Here is an 18,948-nt window from a genome sequence, read left to right on the forward strand (position 1 = left end):
AGAGACTAGAGAGAGAGACTAGAGAGACTAGAGAGACTAGAGAGACTAGAGAGAGACTAGAGAGAGACTAGAGAGAGACGAGAGAGAGAGAGACTAGAGAGAGAGAGACTAGAGAGACTAGAGAGACTAGAGAGACTAGAGAGACTAGAGAGAGAGACTAGAGAGACTAGAGAGAGAGACTAGAGAGAGAGACTAGAGAGACTAGAGAGAGACTAGATAGAGAGAGACTAGAGAGAGAGAGAGACTAGAGAGAGAGACTAGAGAGACTAGAGAGACTAGAGAGAGACTAGAGAGACTAGAGAGACTAGAGAGACTAGAGAGAGAGACTAGAGAGAGAGACTAGAGAGACTAGAGAGACTAGAGAGACTAGAGAGAGACTAGAGAGAGACTAGAGAGACTAGAGAGACTAGAGAGAGACTAGAGAGAGACTAGAGAGAGAGAGACTAGAGAGCAACTGAGCAAACTAGAATGCTATGTGGTCCTAAATAGAGAGTACACAGTGGCAGAATACCTGACCACTGTGACTGACCCAAACTTAAGAAAAGCTTTGACTATGTACAGACTCAGTTATCGTAGCCTTGCTATTGAGAAAGGTCGCTGTAGACAGACCTGGCTCTCAAGAGAAGACAGGCTATGTGCAACACTGCCCACAAAATGAGGTTGAAACTGAGCTGCACATCCTAACCTCCTGCTAAATATATGACCATATTAGAGACACATATTTCCCTCAGATTACACAGATACACAAAGAATTTTAAAAACAAATCCAATTTTGATAAACTCCCATATCTACTGGGTGAAATACCACAGTGTGCCATCACAGCAGCAAGATGTGTGACCTGTTGCCACAAGAAAAGGTCAACCGGTGAAGAACAAACACCATTGTAAATACAACCCATAATTATGCTTATCCTTTTGTACATTAACCATTTGTATATCGTTACAACACTATATATATATATACATAATATGACATTTGTAATGTCTTTATTCTTTTGAAACTTCTCTATGTTAAATGTTTACTGTTCATTGTTATTGTTTATTTAATTTTTGTTTATTATCTACCTCACTTGCTTTGGCAATGTTAACATGTTTCCCATGGCAATGAAGCCCTATACTTTAATGAAGACAGCTTCTCCATCCTACCTATATCCCCCCACTAGAATCCCCCATACTTTAATGAAGACAGCTTCTCCATCCTACCTATATCCCCCCACTAGAATCCCCATACTATAATGAAGACAGCTTCTCCATCCTACCTATATCCCCCTACTAGAATCCCCATACTATAATGAAGACAGCTTCTCCATCCTACCTATATCCCCCCACTAGAATCCCCATACTTTAATGAAGACAGCTTCTCCATCCTACCTATATCCCCCCACTAGAATCCCCATACTTTAATGAAGACAGCTTCTCCATCCTACCTATATCCCCCCACTAGAATCCCCATACTTTAATGAAGACAGCTTCTCCATCCTACCTATATCCCCCCACTAGAATCCCCATACTTTAATGAAGACAGCTTCTCCATCCTACCTATATCCCCCACTAGAATCCCCATACTATAATGAAGACAGCTTCTCCATCCTGGAGGGGGAAATCAATCATTTCCAGGCCCAGGGACATGTACTAGTCTGTGGTGACCTAAATGCCAGAACTGGACAAGAACCTGACACCCTCAGCACACAGGGGGACAAACACCTACCTGGAGGTGACAGCATTCCCTCCCCCATATGCCCCCCTAGACACAACTACGACAACATAACCAACAAAAACGGGTCACAACTCCTGCAGCTCTGTCGCATTCTGGGTATGGACATAGTCAATGGTAGGCTTCGAGGGGACTCCTACGGTAGGTACACCTACAGCTCATCTCTTGGCTGTAGTACTGTAGACTACTTTATCACTGACCTCAAACCCAGAGTCTCTCAGAGCGTTTACAGTCAGTCCACTGACACCCCTATCAGAGCACAGCAAAACCCCAGTCTACTTGAACAGATCAATACTCAATCATGAGGCATCAAAGCCAAAGGAACATAATAATATTAAGAAATGCTATAGATGGAAGGAAACTAGTGTGGAAACCGACCAAAAAACTATTAGGCAACAACAAATTCAATCCCTTTTAGACAACTTCCTGGACAAAACGTTCCACTGTAACAGTGAAGGTGTAAACTTGGCAGTAGAAAACCTATACAGTATGTTTAACCTCTCAGCTTCCCTATCAAATCTATAAACTTCAAACAGAAAACCTAAGAAAGTTAAAAATGACAGATGATTTGGTGAAGAATGCGAAAAGCTAAGAAAGAAATTGAGAAACCTGTCCAACCAAAAACATAGAGACCCAGAAAACCTGAGTCTACGCCTTCACTATGGTGAATCACTAAAACAATACAGAAATACCCTACGGAAAAAGAAGGAACAGCACGTCAGAAATCAGCTCAATGTAATTGAAGAATCCACAGACTCTAACCACTTCTGGGAAAATTGGAAAACACTAAACAAACAACAACATGGAGAGTTATCTATCCAAAACAGAGATGTGTGGGTAAACCACTTCTCCAATCTTTTTGGCTCTATAACATAGAACAAACAGCAAAAACATATACATGATCAAATACTAATCTTAGAGTCAACTATTAAAGACTACCAGAACCCACTGGATTCTCCAATTAACTTGAATGAACTACAGTCAGCCAGTCAGCCAGTCAGTCAGCCAGTCAGTCAGCCAGTCAGCCAGTCAGCCAGTCAGCCAGTCAGCCAGTCAGTCAGCCAGTCAGTCAGCCAGTCAGTCAGTCAGTCAGCCAGTCAGTCAGCCAGTCAGTCAGCCAGCCAGTCAGCCAGTCAGTCAGCCAGTCAGCCAGTCAGTCAGTCAGTCAGCCAGTCAGCCAGTCAGCCAGTCAGTCAGTCAGTCAGCCAGTCAGTCAGCCAGTCAGTCAGTCAGTCAGCCAGTCAGCCAGTCAGCCAGTCAGTCAGCCAGCCAGTCAGCCAGTCAGTCAGTCAGCCAGCCAGTCAGTCAGTCAGTCAGTCAGTCAGTCAGTGTGTCAGGGGACCAGAATGATATATAATCAGTCAGGCTGTGTATAGACTGGCCCCTAACCTGTCTGTGTGTATAGACTGGCTCCTAACCTGTCTGTGTGTATAGACTGGCCCCTAACCTGTCTGTGTGTATAGACTGGCTCCTAACCTGTCTGTGTGTATAGACTGGCCCCTAACCTGTCTGTGTGTATAGACTGACTCCTAACCTGTCTGTGTATAGACTGGCTCCTAACCTGTCTGTGTGTATAGACTGGCCCCTAACCTGTCTGTGTGTATAGACTGGCTCCTAACCTGTCTGTGTGTATAGACTGGCTCCTAACCTGTCTGTGTGTATAGACTGGCCCCTAACCTGTCTGTGTATAGACTGACTCCTAACCTGTCTGTGTGTATAGACTGGCTCCTAACCTGTCTGTGTGTATAGACTGGCCCCTAACCTGTCTGTGTGTATAGACTGGCTCCTAACCTGTCTGTGTGTATAGACTGGCCCCTAACCTGTCTGTGTGTATAGACTGGCTCCTAACCTGTCTGTGTATAGACTGGCCCCTAACCTGTCTGTGTGTATAGACTGGCTCCTAACCTGTCTGTGTATAGACTGGCCCCTAACCTGTCTGTGTATAGACTGACTCCTAACCTGTCTGTGTGTGTAGACTGGCCCCTAACCTGTCTGTGTGTATAGACTGGCCCCTAATCTGTCTGTGTATAGACTGACTCCTAACCTGTCTGTGTGTATAGACTGACTCCTAACCTGTCTGTGTGTATAGACTGACTCCTAACCTGTCTGTGTGTATAGACTGACTCCTAACCTGTCTGTGTGTATAGACTGGCCCCTAACCTGTCTGTGTGTAGACTGACTCCTAACCTGTCTGTGTGTATAGACTGGCTCCTAACCTGTCTGCCATAATGCTGTAAAGACTGTCAAAGCTAATTTATTAGCGAGGCAACAGTGCCACCATGCAAATGATAAGCAAACAGTCTCAACTCACTAACTCACACAGCAAACAGTCTCAACTCACTAACTCACACAGCAAACAGTCTCAACTCACTAACTCACACAGCAAACAGTCTCAACTCACTAACTCACAGTCTGGATGTGTCCCAAATGGCACCCTATTCCCTACAGGGCTAGAGGTCTGACAGAGAACCCTAGAGGTCTGGCAGAGAGAGTCCTAGAGGTCTGGCAGAGTCCTAGAGGTCTGACAGAGAGAGTCCTAGAGGTCTGACAGAGAGAGTCCTAGAGGTCTGACAGAGAGAGTCCTAGAGGTCTGACAGAGTCCTAGAGGTTTGGCAGAGAGTCCTAGAGGTCTGGCAGAGAGAGTCCTAGAGGTCTGGCAGAGAGAGTCCTAGAGGTCTGACAGAGAGAGTCCTAGAGGTCTGACAGATAGAGTCCTAGAGGTCTGGCAGAGAGTCCTAGAGGTCTGACAGAGAGAGTCCTAGAGGTCTGACAGAGAGAGTCCTGGAGGTCTGACAGAGAGAAGAGGTCTGACAGAGAGTCCTAGAGGTCTGGCAGAGAGTCCTAGAGGTCTGACAGAGAGAGTCCTAGAGGTCTGACAGAGAGAGTCCTAGAGGTCTGACAGAGAGAGTCCTAGAGGTCTGACAGAGAGAGTCCTAGAGGTCTGACAGAGAGTCCTAGAGGTCTGACAGAGAGAGTCCTAGAGGTCTGACAGAGAGTCCTAGAGGTCTGACAGAGAGTCCTAGAGGTCTGGCAGAGAGTCCTAGAGGTCTGACAGAGAGAGTCCTAGAGGTCTGACAGAGAGAGTCCTAGAGGTCTGACAGAGAGTCCTAGAGGTCTGACAGAGAGTCCTAGAGGTCTGACAGAGAGAGTCCTAGAGGTCTGACAGAGAGTCCTAGAGGTCTGACAGAGAGAGTCCCAGAGGTCTGGCAGATAGTCCTAGAGGTCTGACAGAGAGAGTCCTAGAGGTCTGACATAGTGTCCTAGAGGTCTGACAGAGAGTCCTAGAGGTCTGGCAGAGAGTCCTAGAGGTCTGACAGAGAGAGTCCTAGAGGTCTGACAGAGAGAGTCCTAGAGGTCTGGCAGAGAGAGTCCTAGAGGTCTGACAGAGAGAGTCATAGAGGTCTGACAGATAGAGTCCTAGAGGTCTGACAGAGAGTCCTAGAGGTCTGACAGAGAGTCCTAGAGGTCTGACAGAGAGAGTCCTAGATGTCTGACAGAGAGTCCTAGAGGTCTGGCAGAGAGAGTCCTAGAGGTCTGACAGAGAGAAGAGGTCTGACAGAGAGTCCTAGAGGTCTGCCAGAGAGAGTCCTAGAGGTCTGACAGAGAGTCCTAGAGGTCTGACAGAGAGAGTCCTAGAGGTCTGACAGAGAGAGTCCTAGAGGTCTGACAGAGAGTCCTAGAGGTCTGACAGAGAGAGTCCAAGAGGTCTGACAGAGAGAGTCCTAGAGGTCTGACAGAGAGTCCTAGAGGTCTGGCAGAGAGTCCTAGAGGTCTGGCAGAGAGAGTCCTAGAGGTCTGACAGAGAGAGTCCTAGAGGTCTGGCAGAGAGTCCTAGAGGTCTGACAGAGAGAGTCCTAGAGGTCTGACAGAGAGAGTCCTAGAGGTCTGACAGAGAGAGTCCTAGAGGTCTGACAGAGAGTCCTAGAGGTCTGACAGAGAGAGTCCTAGAGGTCTGACAGAGAGTCCTAGAGGTCTGACAGAGAGTCCTAGAGGTCTGGCAGAGAGAGTCCTAGAGGTCTGACAGAGAGTCCTAGAGGTCTGACAGAGAGAGTCCTAGAGGTCTGACAGAGAGAGTCCTAGAGGTCTGACAGAGAGAGTCCTAGAGGTCTGACAGAGAGAGTCCTAGAGGTCTGACAGAGAGTCCTAGAGGTCTGACAGAGAGTCCTAGAGGTCTGACAGAGAGAGTCCTAGAGGTCTGGCAGATAGTCCTAGAGGTCTGACAGAGAGAGTCCTAGAGGTCTGACAGAGTGTCCTAGAGGTCTGACAGAGAGTCCTAGAGGTCTGGCAGAGAGTCCTAGAGGTCTGGCAGAGAGTCTTAGAGGTCTGACAGAGAGAGTCCTAGAGGTCTGACAGAGAGAGTCCTAGAGGTCTGGCAGAGAGTCCTAGAGGTCTGACAGAGAGAGTCCTAGAGGTCTGACAGAGAGAGTCCTAGAGGTCTGGCAGAGAGAGTCCTAGAGGTCTGACAGAGAGTCCTAGAGGTCTGACAGAGAGAGTCCTAGAGGTCTGACAGAGAGTCCTAGAGGTCTGGCAGAGAGAGTCCTAGAGGTCTGGCAGAGAGTCCTAGAGGTCTGACAGAGAGAGTCCTAGAGGTCTGGCAGAGAGTCCTAGAGGTCTGGCAGAGAGTCCTAGAGGTCTGACAGAGAGTCCTAGAGGTCTGACAGAGAGTCCTAGAGGTCTGACAGAGAGAGTCCTAGAGGTCTGACAGAGAGAGTCCTAGAGGTCTGACAGAGAGAGTCCTAGAGGTCTGACAGAGAGTCCTAGAGGTCTGACAGATAGAGTCCTAGAGGTCTGACAGATAGAGTCCTAGAGGTCTGACAGAGAGAGTCCTAGAGGTCTGACAGAGAGAGTCCTAGAGGTCTCACAGAGAGAGTCCTAGAGGTCTGACAGAGAGTCCTAGAGGTCTGACAGAGAGTCCTAGAGGTCTGGCAGAGAGTCCTAGAGGTCTGACAGAGAGTCCTAGAGGTCTGACAGAGAGAGTCCTAGAGGTCTGACAGAGAGAGTCCTAGAGGTCTGACAGAGTCCTAGAGGTCTGGCAGAGAGTCCTAGAGGTCTGGCAGAGAGTCCTAGAGGTCTGACAGAGAGAGTCCTAGAGGTCTGACAGAGAGAGTCCTAGAGGTCTGACAGAGAGTCCTAGAGGTCTGACAGAGAGTCCTAGAGGTCTGACAGAGAGTCCTAGAGGTCTGACAGAGAGAGTCCTAGAGGTCTGACAGAGAGTCCTAGAGGTCTGACAGAGAGAGTCCCAGAGGTCTGGCAGATAGTCCTAGAGGTCTGACAGAGAGAGTCCTAGAGGTCTGACATAGTGTCCTAGAGGTCTGACAGAGAGTCCTAGAGGTCTGGCAGAGAGTCCTAGAGGTCTGACAGAGAGAGTCCTAGAGGTCTGACAGAGAGAGTCCTAGAGGTCTGGCAGAGAGAGTCCTAGAGGTCTGACAGAGAGAGTCATAGAGGTCTGACAGATAGAGTCCTAGAGGTCTGACAGAGAGTCCTAGAGGTCTGACAGAGAGAGTCCTAGAGGTCTGACAGAGAGAGTCCTAGAGGTCTGACAGAGAGAGTCCTAGAGGTCTGACAGAGAGAGTCTGGCAGAGAGAGTCCTAGAGGTCTGACAGAGAGAGTCCTAGAGGTCTGACAGATAGAGTCCTAGAGGTCTGACAGAGAGAGTCCTAGAGGTCTGACAGAGAGAGTCCTAGAGGTCTCACAGAGAGAGTCATAGAGGTCTGACAGAGAGTCCTAGAGGTCTGACAGAGAGTCCTAGAGGTCTGGCAGAGAGTCCTAGAGGTCTGACAGAGAGTCCTAGAGGTCTGACAGAGAGAGTCCTAGAGGTCTGACAGAGAGAGTCCTAGAGGTCTGACAGAGTCCTAGAGGTCTGGCAGAGAGTCCTAGAGGTCTGGCAGAGAGTCCTAGAGGTCTGACAGAGAGTCCTAGAGGTCTGGCAGAGAGTCTTAGAGGTCTGACAGAGAGAGTCCTAGAGGTCTGACAGAGAGAGTCCTAGAGGTCTGGCAGAGAGTCCTAGAGGTCTGACAGAGAGAGTCCTAGAGGTCTGACAGAGAGAGTCCTAGAGGTCTGACAGAGAGAGTCCTAGAGGTCTGGCAGAGAGAGTCCTAGAGGTCTGACAGAGAGTCCTAGAGGTCTGACAGAGAGAGTCCTAGAGGTCTGACAGAGAGTCCTAGAGGTCTGGCAGAGAGAGTCCTAGAGGTCTGGCAGAGAGTCCTAGAGGTCTGACAGAGAGAGTCCTAGAGGTCTGACAGAGAGTCCTAGAGGTCTGGCAGAGAGTCCTAGAGGTCTGACAGAGAGTCCTAGAGGTCTGACAGAGAGTCCTAGAGGTCTGACAGAGAGAGTCCTAGAGGTCTGACAGAGAGAGTCCTAGAGGTCTGACAGAGAGAGTCCTAGAGGTCTGACAGAGAGAGTCCTAGAGGTCTGACAGAGAGTCCTAGAGGTCTGACAGATAGAGTCCTAGAGGTCTGACAGATAGAGTCCTAGAGGTCTGACAGAGAGAGTCCTAGAGGTCTGACAGAGAGAGTCCTAGAGGTCTCACAGAGAGAGTCCTAGAGGTCTGACAGAGAGTCCTAGAGGTCTGACAGAGAGTCCTAGAGGTCTGGCAGAGAGTCCTAGAGGTCTGACAGAGAGTCCTAGAGGTCTGACAGAGAGAGTCCTAGAGGTCTGACAGAGAGAGTCCTAGAGGTCTGACAGAGTCCTAGAGGTCTGGCAGAGAGTCCTAGAGGTCTGGCAGAGAGTCCTAGAGGTCTGACAGAGAGAGTCCTAGAGGTCTGACAGAGAGAGTCCTAGAGGTCTGACAGAGAGTCCTAGAGGTCTGACAGAGAGTCCTAGAGGTCTGACAGAGAGAGTCCTAGAGGTCTGACAGAGAGTCCTAGAGGTCTGACAGAGAGAGTCCCAGAGGTCTGGCAGATAGTCCTAGAGGTCTGACAGAGAGAGTCCTAGAGGTCTGACATAGTGTCCTAGAGGTCTGACAGAGAGTCCTAGAGGTCTGGCAGAGAGTCCTAGAGGTCTGACAGAGAGAGTCCTAGAGGTCTGACAGAGAGAGTCCTAGAGGTCTGGCAGAGAGAGTCCTAGAGGTCTGACAGAGAGTCCTAGAGGTCTGACAGAGAGAGTCCTAGAGGTCTGACAGAGAGTCCTAGAGGTCTGGCAGAGAGAGTCCTAGAGGTCTGACAGAGAGTCCTAGAGGTCTGACAGAGAGAGTCCTAGAGGTCTGACAGAGAGAGTCCTAGAGGTCTGACAGAGAGAGTCCTAGAGGTCTGACAGAGAGTCCTAGAGGTCTGACAGAGAGAGTCCTAGAGGTCTGGCAGATAGTCCTAGAGGTCTGACAGAGAGAGTCCTAGAGGTCTGACAGAGTGTCCTAGAGGTCTGACAGAGAGTCCTAGAGGTCTGGCAGAGAGTCCTAGATGTCTGGCAGAGAGTCCTAGAGGTCTGACAGAGAGTCCTAGAGGTCTGACAGAGAGAGTCCTAGAGGTCTGACAGAGAGAGTCCTAGAGGTCTGACAGAGAGTCCTAGAGGTCTGGCAGAGAGGTCCTAGAGGTCTGACAGAGAGTCCTAGAGGTCTGACAGAGAGAGTCCTAGAGGTCTGACAGAGAGAGTCCTAGAGGTCTGACAGAGAGTCCTAGAGGTCTGACAGAGAGTCCTAGAGGTCTGACAGAGAGAGTCCTAGAGGTCTGACAGAGAGTCCTAGAGGTCTGACAGAGAGAGTCCCAGAGGTCTGGCAGATAGTCCTAGAGGTCTGACAGAGAGAGTCCTAGAGGTCTGACATAGTGTCCTAGAGGTCTGACAGAGAGTCCTAGAGGTCTGGCAGAGAGTCCTAGAGGTCTGACAGAGAGAGTCCTAGAGGTCTGACAGAGAGAGTCCTAGAGGTCTGGCAGAGAGAGTCCTAGAGGTCTGACAGAGAGTCCTAGAGGTCTGACAGAGAGAGTCCTAGAGGTCTGACAGAGAGTCCTAGAGGTCTGGCAGAGAGAGTCCTAGAGGTCTGACAGAGAGTCCTAGAGGTCTGACAGAGAGAGTCCTAGAGGTCTGACAGAGAGAGTCCTAGAGGTCTGACAGAGAGAGTCCTAGAGGTCTGACAGAGAGTCCTAGAGGTCTGACAGAGAGAGTCCTAGAGGTCTGGCAGAGAGTCCTAGAGGTCTGACAGAGAGAGTCCTAGAGGTCTGACAGAGTGTCCTAGAGGTCTGACAGAGAGTCCTAGAGGTCTGGCAGAGAGTCCTAGATGTCTGGCAGAGAGTCTTAGAGGTCTGACAGAGAGAGTCCTAGAGGTCTGACAGAGAGAGTCCTAGAGGTCTGGCAGAGAGTCCTAGAGGTCTGACAGAGAGAGTCCTAGAGGTCTGACAGAGAGAGTCCTAGAGGTCTGACAGAGAGAGTCCTAGAGGTCTGGCAGAGAGAGTCCTAGAGGTCTGACAGAGAGTCCTAGAGGTCTGACAGAGAGAGTCCTAGAGGTCTGACAGAGAGTCCTAGAGGTCTGGCAGAGAGAGTCCTAGAGGTCTGGCAGAGAGTCCTAGAGGTCTGACAGAGAGAGTCCTAGAGGTCTGACAGAGAGTCCTAGAGGTCTGGCAGAGAGTCCTAGAGGTCTGACAGAGAGTCCTAGAGGTCTGACAGAGAGTCCTAGAGGTCTGACAGAGAGAGTCCTAGAGGTCTGACAGAGAGAGTCCTAGAGGTCTGACAGAGAGAGTCCTAGAGGTCTGACAGAGAGAGTCCTAGAGGTCTGACAGAGAGTCCTAGAGGTCTGACAGATAGAGTCCTAGAGGTCTGACAGAGAGAGTCCTAGAGGTCTGACAGAGAGAGTCCTAGAGGTCTGACAGAGAGAGTCCTAGAGGTCTCACAGAGAGAGTCATAGAGGTCTGACAGAGAGTCCTAGAGGTCTGACAGAGAGTCCTAGAGGTCTGGCAGAGAGTCCTAGAGGTCTGACAGAGAGTCCTAGAGGTCTGACAGAGAGAGTCCTAGAGGTCTGACAGAGAGAGTCCTAGAGGTCTGACAGAGATCCTAGAGGTCTGGCAGAGAGTCCTAGAGGTCTGGCAGAGAGTCCTAGAGGTCTGACAGAGAGAGTCCTAGAGGTCTGACAGAGAGAGTCCTAGAGGTCTGACAGAGAGTCCTAGAGGTCTGACAGAGAGTCCTAGAGGTCTGACAGAGAGAGTCCTAGAGGTCTGACAGAGAGTCCTAGAGGTCTGACAGAGAGAGTCCCAGAGGTCTGGCAGATAGTCCTAGAGGTCTGACAGAGAGAGTCCTAGAGGTCTGACATAGTGTCCTAGAGGTCTGACAGAGAGTCCTAGAGGTCTGGCAGAGAGTCCTAGAGGTCTGACAGAGAGAGTCCTAGAGGTCTGACAGAGAGAGTCCTAGAGGTCTGGCAGAGAGAGTCCTAGAGGTCTGACAGAGAGAGTCATAGAGGTCTGACAGATAGAGTCCTAGAGGTCTGACAGAGAGTCCTAGAGGTCTGACAGAGAGAGTCCTAGAGGTCTGACAGAGAGAGTCCTAGAGGTCTGACAGAGAGAGTCCTAGAGGTCTGACAGAGAGAGTCTGGCAGAGAGAGTCCTAGAGGTCTGACAGAGAGAGTCCTAGAGGTCTGACAGAGAGTCCTAGAGGTCTGACAGAGAGAGTCCTAGAGGTCTGACAGAGAGAGTCCTAGAGGTCTGACAGAGAGTCCTAGAGGTCTGGCAGAGAGTCCTAGAGGTCTGGCAGAGAGTCCTAGAGGTCTGACAGAGAGAGTCCTAGAGGTCTGACAGAGAGAGTCCTAGAGGTCTGGCAGAGAGTCCTAGAGGTCTGACAGAGAGAGTCCTAGAGGTCTGACAGAGAGAGTCCTAGAGGTCTGACAGAGAGTCCTAGAGGTCTGGCAGAGAGAGTCCTAGAGGTCTGACAGAGAGTCCTAGAGGTCTGACAGAGAGTCCTAGAGGTCTGACAGAGAGTCCTAGAGGTCTGACAGAGAGTCCTAGAGGTCTGGCAGAGAGTCCTAGAGGTCTGACAGAGAGTCCTAGAGGTCTGACAGAGAGTCCTAGAGGTCTGACAGAGAGAGTCCTAGAGGTCTGGCAGATAGTCCTAGAGGTCTGACAGAGAGAGTCCTAGAGGTCTGACAGAGTGTCCTAGAGGTCTGACAGAGAGTCCTAGAGGTCTGGCAGAGAGTCTTAGAGGTCTGACAGAGAGAGTCCTAGAGGTCTGACAGAGAGAGTCCTAGAGGTCTGGCAGAGAGTCCTAGAGGTCTGACAGAGAGAGTCCTAGAGGTCTGACAGAGAGAGTCCTAGAGGTCTGACAGAGAGAGTCCTAGAGGTCTGGCAGAGAGAGTCCTAGAGGTCTGACAGAGAGAGTCCTAGAGGTCTGACAGAGAGAGTCCTAGAGGTCTGACAGAGAGAGTCCTAGAGGTCTGACAGAGAGTCCTAGAGGTCTGACAGATAGAGTCCTAGAGGTCTGACAGATAGAGTCCTAGAGGTCTGACAGAGAGAGTCCTAGAGGTCTGACAGAGAGAGTCCTAGAGGTCTGACAGAGAGAGTCCTAGAGGTCTCACAGAGAGAGTCATAGAGGTCTGACAGAGAGTCCTAGAGGTCTGACAGAGAGTCCTAGAGGTCTGGCAGAGAGTCCTAGAGGTCTGACAGAGAGTCCTAGAGGTCTGACAGAGAGAGTCCTAGAGGTCTGACAGAGAGAGTCCTAGAGGTCTGACAGAGTCCTAGAGGTCTGGCAGAGAGTCCTAGAGGTCTGGCAGAGAGTCCTAGAGGTCTGACAGAGAGAGTCCTAGAGGTCTGACAGAGAGAGTCCTAGAGGTCTGACAGAGAGTCCTAGAGGTCTGACAGAGAGTCCTAGAGGTCTGACAGAGAGAGTCCTAGAGGTCTGACAGAGAGTCCTAGAGGTCTGACAGAGAGAGTCCCAGAGGTCTGGCAGATAGTCCTAGAGGTCTGACAGAGAGAGTCCTAGAGGTCTGACAGAGAGTCCTAGAGGTCTGACAGAGAGTCCTAGAGGTCTGGCAGAGAGTCCTAGAGGTCTGACAGAGAGAGTCCTAGAGGTCTGACAGAGAGAGTCCTAGAGGTCTGGCAGAGAGAGTCCTAGAGGTCTGACAGAGAGAGTCCTAGAGGTCTGACAGATAGAGTCCTAGAGGTCTGACAGAGAGTCCTAGAGGTCTGACAGAGAGAGTCCTAGAGGTCTGACAGAGAGAGTCCTAGAGGTCTGACAGAGAGAGTCCTAGAGGTCTGACAGAGAGAGTCTGGCAGAGAGAGTCCTAGAGGTCTGACAGAGAGAGTCCTAGAGGTCTGACAGAGAGTCCTAGAGGTCTGACAGAGAGAGTCCTAGAGGTCTGACAGAGAGAGTCCTAGAGGTCTGACAGAGAGTCCTAGAGGTCTGGCAGAGAGTCCTAGAGGTCTGACAGAGAGAGTCCTAGAGGTCTGACAGAGAGAGTCCTAGAGGTCTGACAGAGAGAGTCCTAGAGGTCTGGCAGAGAGTCCTAGAGGTCTGACAGAGAGAGTCCTAGAGGTCTGACAGAGAGAGTCCTAGAGGTCTGACAGAGAGTCCTAGAGGTCTGGCAGAGAGAGTCCTAGAGGTCTGACAGAGAGTCCTAGAGGTCTGACAGAGAGAGTCCTAGAGGTCTGACAGAGAGAGTCCTAGAGGTCTGACAGAGAGTCCTAGAGGTCTGACAGAGAGAGTCCTAGAGGTCTGACAGAGAGAGTCCTAGAGGTCTGACAGAGAGGTCCTAGAGGTCTGACAGAGAGAGTCCTAGAGGTCTGACAGAGAGTCCTAGAGGTCTGACAGAGAGAGTCCTAGAGGTCTGACAGAGAGAGTCCTAGAGGTCTGACAGAGAGAGTCCTAGAGGTCTGACAGAGAGAGTCCTAGAGGTCTGACAGAGAGAGTCCTAGAGGTCTCACAGAGAGAGTCCTAGAGGTCTGACAGAGAGTCCTAGAGGTCTGACAGAGAGTCCTAGAGGTCTGGCAGAGAGTCCTAGAGGTCTGACAGAGAGTCCTAGAGGTCTGACAGAGAGAGTCCTAGAGGTCTGACAGAGAGAGTCCTAGAGGTCTGACAGAGAGTCCTAGAGGTCTGACAGAGAGTCCTAGAGGTCTGGCAGAGAGTCCTAGAGGTCTGACAGAGAGAGTCCTAGAGGTCTGACAGAGAGAGTCCTAGAGGTCTGACAGAGAGTCCTAGAGGTCTGACAGAGAGTCCTAGAGGTCTGACAGAGAGAGTCCTAGAGGTCTGACAGAGAGTCCTAGAGGTCTGACAGAGAGAGTCCCAGAGGTCTGGCAGATAGTCCTAGAGGTCTGACAGAGAGAGTCCTAGAGGTCTGACATAGTGTCCTAGAGGTCTGACAGAGAGTCCTAGAGGTCTGGCAGAGAGTCCTAGAGGTCTGACAGAGAGAGTCCTAGAGGTCTGACAGAGAGAGTCCTAGAGGTCTGGCAGAGAGAGTCCTAGAGGTCTGACAGAGAGAGTCCTAGAGGTCTGACAGATAGAGTCCTAGAGGTCTGACAGAGAGTCCTAGAGGTCTGACAGAGAGAGTCCTAGAGGTCTGACAGAGAGAGTCCTAGAGGTCTGACAGAGAGAGTCCTAGAGGTCTGACAGAGAGAGGTCTGACAGAGAGAGTCCTAGAGGTCTGACAGAGAGAGTCCTAGAGGTCTGACAGAGAGTCCTAGAGGTCTGACAGAGAGAGTCCTAGAGGTCTGACAGAGAGAGTCCTAGAGGTCTGACAGAGAGTCCTAGAGGTCTGACAGAGAGTCCTAGAGGTCTGACAGAGAGAGTCCTAGAGGTCTGACAGAGAGAGTCCTAGAGGTCTGGCAGAGAGTCCTAGAGGTCTGACAGAGAGAGTCCTAGAGGTCTGACAGAGAGAGTCCTAGAGGTCTGACAGAGAGTCCTAGAGGTCTGACAGAGAGAGTCCTAGAGGTCTGACAGAGAGTCCTAGAGGTCTGACAGAGAGTCCTAGAGGTCTGACAGAGAGTCCTAGAGGTCTGACAGAGAGTCCTAGAGGTCTGACAGAGAGTCCTAGAGGTCTGGCAGAGAGTCCTAGAGGTCTGACAGAGAGTCCTAGAGGTCTGACAGAGAGTCCTAGAGGTCTGACAGAGAGAGTCCTAGAGGTCTGGCAGATAGTCCTAGAGGTCTGACAGAGAGAGTCCTAGAGGTCTGACAGAGTGTCCTAGAGGTCTGACAGAGAGTCCTAGAGGTCTGGCAGAGAGTCTTAGAGGTCTGACAGAGAGAGTCCTAGAGGTCTGACAGAGAGAGTCCTAGAGGTCTGGCAGAGAGTCCTAGAGGTCTGACAGAGAGAGTCCTAGAGGTCTGACAGAGAGAGTCCTAGAGGTCTGACAGAGAGAGTCCTAGAGGTCTGGCAGAGAGAGTCCTAGAGGTCTGACAGAGAGTCCTAGAGGTCTGACAGAGAGAGTCCTAAAGGTCTGACAGAGAGAGTCCTAGAGGTCTGACAGAGAGAGTCCTAGAGGTCTGACAGAGAGTCCTAGAGGTCTGACAGATAGAGTCCTAGAGGTCTGACAGAGAGAGTCCTAGAGGTCTGACAGAGAGAGTCCTAGAGGTCTGACAGAGAGAGTCCTAGAGGTCTCACAGAGAGAGTCATAGAGGTCTGACAGAGAGTCCTAGAGGTCTGACAGAGAGTCCTAGAGGTCTGGCAGAGAGTCCTAGAGGTCTGACATAGTGTCCTAGAGGTCTGACAGAGAGTCCTAGAGGTCTGGCAGAGAGTCCTAGAGGTCTGACAGAGAGAGTCCTAGAGGTCTGACAGAGAGAGTCCTAGAGGTCTGGCAGAGAGAGTCCTAGAGGTCTCACAGAGAGAGTCATAGAGGTCTGACAGAGAGTCCTAGAGGTCTGACAGAGAGTCCTAGAGGTCTGGCAGAGAGTCCTAGAGGTCTGACAGAGAGTCCTAGAGGTCTGACAGAGAGAGTCCTAGAGGTCTGACAGAGAGAGTCCTAGAGGTCTGACAGAGTCCTAGAGGTCTGGCAGAGAGTCCTAGAGGTCTGGCAGAGAGTCCTAGAGGTCTGACAGAGAGAGTCCTAGAGGTCTGACAGAGAGAGTCCTAGAGGTCTGACAGAGAGTCCTAGAGGTCTGACAGAGAGTCCTAGAGGTCTGACAGAGAGAGTCCTAGAGGTCTGACAGAGAGTCCTAGAGGTCTGACAGAGAGAGTCCCAGAGGTCTGGCAGATAGTCCTAGAGGTCTGACAGAGAGAGTCCTAGAGGTCTGACATAGTGTCCTAGAGGTCTGACAGAGAGTCCTAGAGGTCTGGCAGAGAGTCCTAGAGGTCTGACAGAGAGAGTCCTAGAGGTCTGACAGAGAGAGTCCTAGAGGTCTGGCAGAGAGAGTCCTAGAGGTCTGACAGAGAGAGTCATAGAGGTCTGACAGATAGAGTCCTAGAGGTCTGACAGAGAGTCCTAGAGGTCTGACAGAGAGAGTCCTAGAGGTCTGACAGAGAGAGTCCTAGAGGTCTGACAGAGAGAGTCCTAGAGGTCTGACAGAGAGAGTCTGGCAGAGAGAGTCCTAGAGGTCTGACAGAGAGAGTCCTAGAGGTCTGACAGAGAGTCCTAGAGGTCTGACAGAGAGAGTCCTAGAGGTCTGACAGAGAGAGTCCTAGAGGTCTGACAGAGAGTCCTAGAGGTCTGGCAGAGAGTCCTAGAGGTCTGGCAGAGAGTCCTAGAGGTCTAACAGAGAGAGTCCTAGAGGTCTGACAGAGAGAGTCCTAGAGGTCTGGCAGAGAGTCCTAGAGGTCTGACAGAGAGAGTCCTAGAGGTCTGACAGAGAGAGTCCTAGAGGTCTGACAGAGAGTCCTAGAGGTCTGGCAGAGAGAGTCCTAGAGGTCTGACAGAGAGTCCTAGAGGTCTGACAGAGAGTCCTAGAGGTCTGACAGAGAGTCCTAGAGGTCTGACAGAGAGTCCTAGCGGTCTGACAGAGAGTCCTAGAGGTCTGGCAGAGAGTCCTAGAGGTCTGACAGAGAGTCCTAGAGGTCTGACAGAGAGTCCTAGAGGTCTGACAGAGAGAGTCCTAGAGGTCTGGCAGATAGTCCTAGAGGTCTGACAGAGAGAGTCCTAGAGGTCTGACAGAGTGTCCTAGAGGTCTGACAGAGAGTCCTAGAGGTCTGGCAGAGAGTCTTAGAGGTCTGACAGAGAGAGTCCTAGAGGTCTGACAGAGAGAGTCCTAGAGGTCTGGCAGAGAGTCCTAGAGGTCTGACAGAGAGAGTCCTAGAGGTCTGACAGAGAGAGTCCTAGAGGTCTGACAGAGAGAGTCCTAGAGGTCTGGCAGAGAGAGTCCTAGAGGTCTGACAGAGAGTCCTAGAGGTCTGACAGAGAGAGTCCTAGAGGTCTGACAGAGAGAGTCCTAGAGGTCTGACAGAGAGAGTCCTAGAGGTCTGACAGAGAGTCCTAGAGGTCTGACAGATAGAGTCCTAGAGGTCTGACAGAGAGAGTCCTAGAGGTCTGACAGAGAGAGTCCTAGAGGTCTGACAGAGAGAGTCCTAGAGGTCTCACAGAGAGAGTCATAGAGGTCTGACAGAGAGTCCTAGAGGTCTGACAGAGAGTCCTAGAGGTCTGGCAGAGAGTCCTAGAGGTCTGACAGAGAGAGTCCTAGAGGTCTGACAGAGAGAGTCCTAGAGGTCTGACAGAGTCCTAGAGGTCTGGCAGAGAGTCCTAGAGGTCTGGCAGAGAGTCCTAGAGGTCTGACAGAGAGAGTCCTAGAGGTCTGACAGAGAGAGTCCTAGAGGTCTGACAGAGAGAGTCCCAGAGGTCTGGCAGATAGTCCTAGAGGTCTGACAGAGAGAGTCCTAGAGGTCTGGCAGATAGTCCTAGAGGTCTGACAGAGAGAGTCCTAGAGGTCTGACAGAGTGTCCTAGAGGTCTGACAGAGAGTCCTAGAGTTCTGGCAGAGAGTCCTAGAGGTCTGGCAGAGAGTCTTAGAGGTCTGACAGAGAGAGTCCTAGAGGTCTGACAGAGAGAGTCCTAGAGGTCTGGCAGAGAGTCCTAGAGGTCTGACAGAGAGAGTCCTAGAGGTCTGACAGAGAGAGTCCTAGAGGTCTGACAGAGAGAGTCCTAGAGGTCTGGCAGAGAGAGTCCTAGAGGTCTGACAGAGAGTCCTAGAGGTCTGACAGAGAGAGTCCTAGAGGTCTGACAGAGAGAGTCCTAGAGGTCTGACAGAGAGAGTCCTAGAGGTCTGACAGAGAGTCCTAGAGGTCTGACAGATAGAGTCCTAGAGGTCTGACAGATAGAGTCCTAGAGGTCTGACAGAGAGAGTCCTAGAGGTCTGACAGAGAGAGTCCTAGAGGTCTCACAGAGAGAGTCATAGAGGTCTGACAGAGAGTCCTAGAGGTCTGACAGAGAGTCCTAGAGGTCTGGCAGAGAGTCCTAGAGGTCTGACAGAGAGTCCTAGAGGTCTGACAGAGAGAGTCCTAGAGGTCTGACAGAGAGAGTCCTAGAGGTCTGACAGAGTCCTAGAGGTCTGGCAGAGAGTCCTAGAGGTCTGGCAGAGAGTCCTAGAGGTCTGACAGAGAGAGTCCTAGAGGTCTGACAGAGAGAGTCCTAGAGGTCTGACAGAGAGAGTCCCAGAGGTCTGGCAGATAGTCCTAGAGGTCTGACAGAGAGAGTCCTAGAGGTCTGACATAGTGTCCTAGAGGTCTGACAGAGAGTCCTAGAGGTCTGGCAGAGAGTCCTAGAGGTCTGACAGAGAGAGTCCTAGAGGTCTGACAGAGAGAGTCCTAGAGGTCTGACAGAGAGAGTCCTAGAGGTCTGGCAGAGAGTCCTAGAGGTCTGACAGAGAGAGTCCTAGAGGTCTGGCAGAGAGTCCTAGAGGTCTGACAGAGAGAGTCCTAGAGGTCTGACAGAGAGAGAACTAGAGGTCTGACAGAGAGAGTCCTAGAGGTCTGACAGAGAGTCCTAGAGGTCTGGCAGAGAGTCCTAGAGGTCTGACAGAGAGAGTCCTAGAGGTCTGACAGAGAGAGTCCTAGAGGTCTGGCAGAGAGAGTCCTAGAGGTCTGACAGAGAGAGTCCTAGAGGTCTGACAGAGAGAGTCCTAGAGGTCTGACAGAGAGAGTCCTAGAGGTCTGACAGAGAGTCCTAGAGGTCTGGCAGAGAGTCCTAGAGGTCTGACAGAGAGTCCTAGAGGTCTGACAGAGAGTCCTAGAGGTCTGACAGAGAGAGTCCTAGAGGTCTGGCAGATAGTCCTAGAGGTCTGACAGAGAGAGTCCTAGAGGTCTGACATAGTGTCCTAGAGGTCTGACAGAGAGAGTCCTAGAGGTCTGGCAGATAGTCCTAGAGGTCTGACAGAGAGAGTCCTAGAGGTCTGACAGATAGAGTCCTAGAGGTC

General features: G+C 51.0%; 1 protein-coding gene across 3 annotated transcripts in view; it reads right to left on the reverse strand.

Moving 5' to 3' along the window:
• Window positions 1-18,948, reverse strand: part of LOC106594274 (polypyrimidine tract-binding protein 3) — a 159,885-nt gene that overhangs the window by 99,133 nt on the left and 41,804 nt on the right. The gene's annotated exons all lie outside the window — the stretch shown is intronic.

Source organism: Salmo salar, chromosome ssa13 (assembly GCF_905237065.1).
Source record: "Salmo salar chromosome ssa13, Ssal_v3.1, whole genome shotgun sequence".
Taxonomy (NCBI): domain Eukaryota; kingdom Metazoa; phylum Chordata; class Actinopteri; order Salmoniformes; family Salmonidae; genus Salmo; species Salmo salar.